Here is a 7,660-nt window from a genome sequence, read left to right as displayed (position 1 = left end):
AGTGGTAAAATTTAATTCAAATAACTTGCGTTTATTTGTGAGAAAAACGGAAATTTGGTGAAAATTTTGAAAATTTCGCAGTTTTCCAACTTTGAATTTTTATGCCCTTAAATCACAGAGATACGGCACACAAAAAACTTGATAACTAACATTTCCCACATGTTTACTTTACATCAGCACAATTTTGGAACCAAAATTTTTTTTTTGTTAGGAAGTTATAAGGGTTAAAAGTTGACCAGCGATTTCTCATTTTTACAACACCATTTTATTTTTACGGACCACATCACATTTGAAGCCACTTTGCGGGGTCTATATGATAGAAAATACCCCAAAGTGACACCATTCTAAAAACTGCACCCCTTAAGGTGCTCAAAACCACATTCAAGAAGTTTATTAACCCTTTAGGTGCGTCACAGGAATTTTTTTTAATATTTAAAAAAAAATGAACATTAACTTTTTTCACAAAAAAAATACTTCAGGTTCAATTTTTTTATTTTACCAAGGGTAACAGGAGAAATTGGACTGCAAAAGTTATTGTGCAATTTGTCCTGAGTATGCAGATACCTGAAATGTGGGGGGGAACGACTGTTTCGGCGCATGGCAGAGCTCAGAATGGAAGGAGCACCGTCTGACTTTTTCAATGCAAAATTGGCTGGAATTCAGATCGGACGCCATGTCACGTTTGGAGAGTCCCTGATGTACCTAAACAGTGGAAACCCCCCACAAATGACACCATTTGGAAACTAGACCCCATAAGGAACTTATCTAGATGTGTGGTGAGAACTTTGAACCCCCAAGGGCTTCACAGAAGTTTATAACATACAGCCGTACAATTAAAAAATCATATTTTTTCCACAAAAATTCTTTTCACCATCAATTCTTATTTTTCCAAGGGCAACAGGACCCTAAAAGTTATTGTGCAATTTGTCCTGAGTACGCTGATACCCCACATGTGGGGGTAAACCACTATTTGGGCGCATGGCAGAGCTCGGAAGGGAAGCAGCGCCATTTGACGTTTTTGGCTGGAATTGAGATCGGACACCATGTCCCGATTGGAAAACCCCTGATGTACCAAAACAGTGGAAACCCCACACAAATGACACCATTTTGTAAACTAGACCCCCCAAGGAACTTATCTAGATGTGTGGTGAGCACTTTGAACCCCCCCAGTGCTTCACAGAAGTTTATAACGCCCGGGCGTGAAAATAAAAAATTCGTATTTTTTCCACAAACATGATCAATTAGTCCCCAATTTTTTTATTTTCCCAGGGGTAACAGGAGAAATTGAACCCCAAAAGTTGTTGTCCAATTTGTCCTGAGTACGCTGATGCCCCATATGTGGGAGAAAACTACTGTACTGTATGGACACACGTCGGGGCTCGGAAGGGAAGTAGTGACGTTTTGGAATGCAGACTTTGAGGGAATGTTCTGCGGGTGTCATGTTGCCTTTGGAGAGCCGCTAATGTACCTAAACAGTGGAAACCCCCCACAAATGACCACATTTTGGAAACGAGACCCCCTAAGGAACTTATCTAGATGTGTGGTGAGCACTTTGAACCCCCAAGTGCTTCACAGAAGTTTATAATGCTCGGACGTGAAAATAAAAAAATCATTTTTTTGCACAAAAATGATATTTTTGCCCCCAATTTTTTATTTTCCTAAGGGTAACAGGAGAAATTGGACCCCAAAAATTGTTTTGCAATTTGTCCTGAGTAGGCTGATACCCTACATGTGGGGGTAAAACACTGTTTGGGCGCATGGCAGAGCTTGGAAGGGAAGGAGCACCATTTGATTTTTTTCAACTCAGAATTGGCTGGAATTGAGATCAGACGCCATGTTGCATTTGGAGAGCCCCTGATGTGCCCAAACAGTGGAAACCCCCAATTCTAACTCCAACCCGAACCCCAACACACCCCTAACCCTAATCTCAGCCCTAACCCTAGCCCTAACCCTAGCCCTAACCCTAATGGAAAAATGGAAATAAATACATTTTTTTAATTTTATTATTTTTCCCTAACTAAGGGGGTGATAACGGGGGGTTTGATTTACTATTTATGGCGGTTTTTATTTTTGGCAGCTGTCGCACGCTAAAAGACGCTTTTTATTGTAAAAATAGTTTTTGCATCACCACATATTGAGAGCTATAATTTTTCCGTATTTTGACCCACCGAGTCATGTAAGGTCTTATGTTTTGCGGGACGAGTTGACGTTTTTATTGGTACCATTTTCGGGCATGTGACATTTTTTGATCGCTTTTTATTCCGATTTTTGGGATGCAGAATGAACAAAAACCAGCGTTTCATGAATAAAGCAGTTTTATTCTTCGGGTCAGTACGGTTACAGCGATACCTCATTCAGGTCGTTTTTTTATGTTTTGTCGGTTTTTTGCAGTGAAAACTATTTTATATGAAAAATAAATATTTTTGCATCGCTTTATTCTGCGAGCTATAACTTTTTTATTTTTTCGCTGATGATGCTGTATGGTGGCTCGTTTTTTGCGGGACAAGATGACGTTTTCAGCGGTACCATGGATATTTATATGCGTCTTTTTGATCGCGCGTTATTGCACTTTATGTTCGGCAGTATGATAAATCATTTTTTGCTTCGTTTTTTATTTTTATTTTTTAAGGGGTTCGCTAAAGGGGTTATAATGGGACAGTTTTATAGGGCGGGTCGTTACGGACGGGCCATACCTAATATGTGTACTTTTATTGTTTTTTTTATTTCCAAAAAATGGATTTATTGGGGGAATATTTTTTTTTTTTCTAATTTGGCGATTTTTAAAAAAATTATTTTAACACTTTTTTTATTCTTTTGTAACTTTATTACATAGTCCCAGGTGGGACATCACTGTCCTGTGACAGATCGCTGATCTGTCACATCACAGATCACTGTGACAGATCAGCGATCTGTCACAGGCAGTGCAGAAGGCTTCCTCATGCCTGCGCTTTGCAGGCACTGAGGAAGCCAGCTTCCTGCAGGCCCCCGAAGGCCCCCGTCGCCATCTTGGATTCGGGGGCCTGCAGGAAAGGAGCCCCTCGCAGCAGCGCTGCACATTGCGCTGCCGTGGGGGGCTCAGGGAAGCACGGAGGGAGCCCCCTCCCTGACGATGCTTCCCTTTAACCCCCGGTACACCGCGATCGTGTTTGATCGCGGTGTGCAAGGGGTTAACGTGTCGGGGCGGTCCGTGACCGCCCCTGACACATTTTGCCGGGTGTCAGCTGTGATAATCAGCTGACACCCGGCCGCGATCAGCGGCGCTCACCAAGTGGGCGCCGCTGATCGCGGTAGACGTACTATCTCGTCCATGGGCATAGGGGCCCGGGTCCCATGGACGGGATAGTACGTCGGATGTCAGGAAGGGGTTAATGGTGTTTTCCCCAGCATAGCAAAACAAAAACTAGATGTGTATTTCCTGAAGGAAGTACAGATAGTGCTTTGAAATGGTGCCCGGGCTGCCCCTTTAAGGGAGACTTGCCTGCTGCCCCTGCTAGACTTTCAACTCAGGATCCGTTTTAACTGTGGGGGCCTCTCATGGGCCACTTTGGCCTGTGGGGCCCCTCAGGGTCCGATATGGTGGGCGGGGCCCCTCAGGGTCCGATATGGAGGCCAGGGTGGCTCATCCTCCGATTTGAAGGCCAGGGTCGATCAGCCTCCGATTTGGAGCCTGGGGTCACTCAGCTTTTGATTTGGCGCGCCAGCCCTTTAAGACTCATTTTTGTGCGCCGGACCTTTAAGAATCACTTAGGCGCGTCGGCCGTTTAAGAGCCAGTTTGGCGCACTGGGCTTCTAAATCCACTTTGGCGCACATTCTCTCTCAGGGGCATGCGTCATGTGATGAAGCTAGATTTGCATTTGTACTCTGGGTTTCGCTTTAAGAGCTGATATTATCTGGCAGAAACTCTGTCCTGGAGGGGTCATGAAAAGTTCGTAGGCGTTGGCATAGTAACTGGGTGTGCCTGCGCATATCAATGAGCTTAACTGCCATTTGAATCGCATAAGGGCATGTTTTCCCTATGGCAACATTTTCCCATTGAAATGCATTGAGGAAAATGCTTTTCAAACGCAAATTGCGCAAAAACTACAAATCCGATCAACACTAAAATTACTTAGCACATCACTTGTGGACGCTGGCTTTGAAACGACACCTCAACGGAGTCTGTGCGTGTAGCGGTTCGGGCTGCATTAATTACGGAAAATCAACTGAATAATAATAATTAGATGTGTATTTCCTGAAGGAGGTACAGATAGTGCTTTGAAATGGTGCCCGGGCTGCCCCTTTAAGAGAGACTTGCCTGCTGCCCCTGCAAGACTTTCATCTCAGGATCCGTTTTAACTGTGGGTGCCCCTCAGGGGTCACTTTGGCCTGTGGGGCCCCTCAGGGTCAGATTTGGTGGGCGGGGTCCCTCAGGGTCCGATTTGGTGGGCGGGGCCCCTCAGGGTCCGATTTGGTGAGCGAGGCCCCTCAGGGTCCGATTTGGAGGCCAGGGTGGCTCAGCCTCCGATTTGTAGGCCAGGGTCGATCAGCCTCCGATTTGGAGCCTGGGGTCACTCAGCTTTCGATTTGGCGCGCCGGCCCTTTAAGACTCATTTCGATGCGTCGGCCCTTTAAGAGCCAGTTTGGCTCACTGGGCTTCTAAATCCAATATTGGCGCACATTCTCTCTCAGGGGCATGCGTCATGTGATGAAGCTAGATTTGCATTTGTGCTGTGGGTTTCGCTTTAAGAGCTGATTGTCACGTCCGCCATGTCTGCCATGTCTGTTTGTCTCAAGAACTCCTGGAGTGATGTGCATGCGCATGTTTTGTCTGCTGTCCTGCATGTTCGCTAGAGCTGTGTGCAGACTCACCTCATGTCTGAGCTGCAGGATCCCTGCGTTTCTGCTCTGCCTTTTGTGATCTTCTCGTCATGTCTGGAGTCCTTGATCATGTGATGTTTCTTAAGATCCTGCACTGTCTGGTTCTGCAATCATCTCGTCATGTCTAGAATCCCGGATCATGTGTTCTTCCTAGGATCCTGCACTGGTTGGTTCGGTAATCATCTCGTCATGTCTGAAACCCTGATCATGTGACGTTTCCTAAGATCCTGCACTGTCTGGTTCTGCTATCATCTCGTCATGTCTAGAATCCCGGAAGTGCTCCCCTGGTCCTGACCTGGAGGAGGAGGTGCTATGCCCTATATCAGGCTGCCTCTTCCTATGCTCAGGGCCTGATTATTGTGTTGCTTCCCTGCAAGGCTCTGGGTCTGTGGGGTTGCTCCCTCTATTCTGTGCCCTTGCACTTTGCTCTGTAGTGCGTCTCAGCACACGCTCCGTGCTCGTATTCCGCCTCTTGTCTTGTGCCATGTCTTGTGTTGTCTCTCGTGCCATGTTTGTGCTTTTGCTATGCTTTGACTTGTAGTCCTCCCTGTGTTCTCTGCCTTGCTATTCCTTGCTTTGTGTTCCTTCCTATGGTCTCAGTCTTTGCTTACTCTGCCTCGCTCTCTCCTATGGTGCTCTGTAGTGCTCCCTGGCACACGCACCATTTCTCCTCTCCTTAGTGCTCGTTTCTTTGTCTAGTCCCAAGGTCTTCCCTTGGCCCGGCTCTGGGCTTCTGCCTACGCTCCGCTGCTAGACTCTGTCCTCTCTCTGACCTGGCTCTGTTTCTGCCTGTATTCCTTGCCTTGTTCCCTGCCTTGTCCTTGCATTGAACCCCGACGTGGGTTCCCCTTGGCCGTCTCCTGTGCCGTGGTAAGTGCCACGTGTTTGTGTACAGCCGTGTGCACTGGCCAGTGTGGCGTGCCCCCTGCGTGGCTCCTAGCACGCAGCCCTTCCTTGTGCCCTGGCGTGGCTCCTAGCACGCACCCTGCCTTGAACCCTGGCGTGGCTACTAGCACGCACCCTGCCCTGAACCTGGCGTGGCTCCTAGCACGAAGGTTCCTTTGCCCCCTCCTGTGCCTTAGTCGTGCCTCGTGCTGGCGTTACAGCCGTGTGCATTGGCCAGTGAGGTGTGCGTCCCTGCGTAGCTCCTAGCACACACGCACCTCGCTTTGAACCCTGGCGTGTCCCCTACACATGCACCTAGCCTTGGACCCTGGCGTGTCCCCTACACACGCACCTAGCCATGGACCTTGGCGTGCCCACGCGCGCACCTTGCACGTTTTGCTTGTTTTCTCTGTATGTGATCTTGTGTTATTCTAATGAAGATACCTTGCACCTACGTCTAGTCTCGTCTTGCTTCCTGCTTGTCCTTGTCGTCAGACACTCGTCTAGTGTCCCCTGAGCCGGCCGTCTGGTCCCAGCAGTCGTGGTGGCTCACCCCCTTGGTCTTGCCCCTGACACTCCCTGTATAGGGGGTGGATTCTCACAAGGTCAGCTCGCCCTCGGTGGGTGGGTGCCACGACCCAGAGGGTCCACTCAAAAAATGGGCTCAGCAGGAGCTGAGTCCGTCACACTGATATCTGCCAGAAACTCTGTCCTGGAGAGGTCATGTATAGTTCGTAGGCGTTGGCATAGTAACTGGGTGTGCCTGCGCATATCAATTAGCTTAACGGCCATTTGAATCGCCTCAGGGCATGTTTTCTCTGTGGCAACATTTTCCCATTGAAATGCGTTGAGGAAAATGTTTTTTTTCAAACGCAAATTGCGCAAAAACTACAAATCCGATCGACACGAAAATTACTTATGGGCGCTGGCTTCGAAACGACACCTCAACGGAGTCTGTGCGGGAGAAGGAGGAGAAGGAGGAGAAGGAGGAGAAGGAGAAGCGATTCCGCCGCGGTAAAAACCGCAGCATTAGCACAGCATTGAGGAATCCCATAGGAATGCATGGGATGCTTATTTTTTGCGGCAAAATCGCGCGGTTAAAACCGCCACGTATGAACTCAGCCTTACAGTGCAAAACAGAACTAACAGCATGTAAACTCAGTATTTCTTGCATCGTACTGATAAGACCAAGGGTATGTTCATACACTGTTTTTTTCCACCTGGATATATATATATATATATATATATATATATATATACATACACACACACAGGGGTTGGACAAAATAATGCAAACACCTAACGTTTTGGCATCATAATCTTCGAACATGTTATAAACATGCAAACCGTGACATATGGTAATCTTTTGTAATTGATTATTTGTGTTATGTGATATGTGTATGTAAATTAACTGTTTGCTTTGCAGAATTGTAAGAACATTGATGAAAACCTGATAACAATTGCAGACCTCTCGGATTTTCAAAGAGGCCAAATTGTTGGTGCTCGTATGGCAGGCGCTAGTGTAACAGAAAGTGCCCGAATGCCTGGCGTGTCAAGAGGTACTGTCTCCAAAGTAATGACTGCGTTTGAAAGAGAAGGAAAAACGTCCGCAGCAAAGCACAGGTCCGGCCGAAAGTCGAAGTTGACTGAGAGAGACCGTCGGACTCTAAAGCGAATTGTGATAGAGGATCGCAAGACCACGGCTCCGAAAATCACTGCTTAGCTCAATGAATATAAATCCTAAAAAAACACGGAGATATGATCCGAAAAGTACGATAAAAAATCTACTTTATTGTTACATACTCATAGAAAACTGTACAAAATACAGACAAAAAAACAAAGATGCTCATATGTGGTAACCGCTAACAATACCCTATGTAGCAGAATGGGTGATATACCGTATTTTTCGCTTTATAA

The sequence above is a fragment of the Dendrobates tinctorius genome, unplaced genomic scaffold, assembly GCF_039654945.1.
Source record: "Dendrobates tinctorius isolate UK_male_01 unplaced genomic scaffold, ASM3965494v1 ptg000031l, whole genome shotgun sequence".
NCBI classification, from domain to species: Eukaryota; Metazoa; Chordata; class Amphibia; order Anura; family Dendrobatidae; genus Dendrobates; species Dendrobates tinctorius.
Note: the sequence above shows the minus strand (reverse complement) of the source record.